Raw genomic sequence first — 1,993 nt, 5'->3', positions numbered from 1 at the left:
CTACACTGAAAAACAGGCCGATTTTGAACATCTATAAACAAAGGTGTTGATGGCAGCAGCACAGCTGATATTTTACTCCAGGATGGTGTCACAGCCAAACAGGAACAGATTAAATTATTTCTAAAGTAGAATTTTTGTAAGATTTTGTTGTTACTTCATATAAATTTAGAGGTTTCAGGTGCAACAATTACTTTGAAGAATTTGGCAATGCTTCATAAGTGATATGATTTTATGAGGTGCTTCTTTATTTACAAGAAATTAGAAATCAATAAGCAACTCTGGATGTACTAGCCAAAAGCTAAATCATGCTGCTTCCATGTGTGACATTGCAGAAGATTTTAAAGACTGGTCAAGATCGGGCCTTTAAAATTTTGGTTCATCCTTCGGTGCTTTACTTCAATCAACTACACTGAAATATAACGGCATAGGACAGTTGTGTCTTGCTATTGCAACATTTAGATTTTATGTCACAGAGTTTAATTAGTTTTGTTGTAAACTTTTCAGAGGTGTCAAGTAACGAAGTACAAATACTTTGTTGCTGTACTTAACTACACTTTTTAGGTATCAGATTTTACTACAATACTGTACTTCCTACTTCTAATGTCTGACTTATTACATTTTCACACAAGTATCTGTACTTTCTATTTCTTATATTTTAAAAACAAATGTTACTCGTTATTCTTAGCTTCGGTTTAATGTTTATAAATATTTATTTCATGTCATGTGTGCCATCCAATGCAGATCATTGGCGTCATCCACATCTATTGAAAACTAGTGTAATTGGATGAGTCATATAATGCAAACACTCATTGGTTAGCTAAAGGAAATCATCAGAAGCAAGCAGGTGTTCTTCATACTGCAAACATAATTTTTCTATGCCATGCTACAATGTTGGATTAAGAAGAAGATGTTGAAATGTCTAAAAAGTCGGACACAGGCAAGAGGTTATCGGGAGATGGAGACGGAGACCAAAAAGACCTCCCTCATCCTTGGGCCTATCTCAAAGAATTTTTGAAAATAGTCATAAAATTGAGCTTTCAATTCATATAGTGGCATCTTGCTGGTTTTTTTTTTAGGTTACTTTATACTTTTATACTTTAAGTAGTTTTTGGAGCACATTCTTTTTCATTTTTACTTCAGTCAAGTTAACTCTTCAACTTTTACCAGAGTGTTTTTAAACTGCAGTGTCTATACTTCTACTTAAGTAACTAATGTTTGTACTTTTGACACCACTAAAAATTTGTGCATCTACCCCAGATATATATGGGATGAATGCTGTGAACATATATATTTATGTATATATCACAAAGCTTGATTGAAATTGATGAATTGTTGGTTATAGCTTCTAGCAATTCTCATTGCTTGGATCTTAAAGTTACAAAAAACATTAAATATAAAGCCCTCCTTCTCTGTGTAAAGAGCTTTTCGATATTAGTAGATAATTTTTCTATTGGCTGTATATGAAAATTGTGCACTAAAAAATCTACTGAATCTAAACATTTCAATAATTTGGACTGCAAGAATAAAAAAAATTATTGTGATCAGAATCTATTTTAATTTTCACAGCAGATCTTTGGAGGATAAAGACAGGATGTTGTGAACTTTGGCATTCATTGCCACAGATTTCTAGTTAAGTGGAGCAAAACTAATGACCAATACAATAAACACAGTAAACTATATTCTAAGAAGTATTTACCTAGTTATTATTTGAGACACTTTAAATTGTATCTGTCTCATTTGTTGTTTCTGTCAATAATTTTTCCCAACAAATGTATTTCTGACATTGTATCTGTTTATAACAGCAATACTATTTATCTGAATTTTTCAAATAATATTGCTTTTAGTTTGACTTTAATTAATGTATAGTTGGTTGATAACCTTCCATGATTTTAGTTGAAGTTGTTCATTATCTATATTGTGTATCACATCATTATAACAGTCACAAGAGTAGAATTTATTGATGTTGGTCAGTTTTAGTTTTAAAGCAAATGTT

The sequence above is a fragment of the Cyprinodon variegatus genome, unplaced genomic scaffold, assembly GCF_000732505.1.
Source record: "Cyprinodon variegatus isolate N-32 unplaced genomic scaffold, C_variegatus-1.0 Scaffold27, whole genome shotgun sequence".
NCBI lineage: Eukaryota > Metazoa > Chordata > Actinopteri > Cyprinodontiformes > Cyprinodontidae > Cyprinodon > Cyprinodon variegatus.
This window is presented reverse-complemented; position numbering follows the sequence as displayed.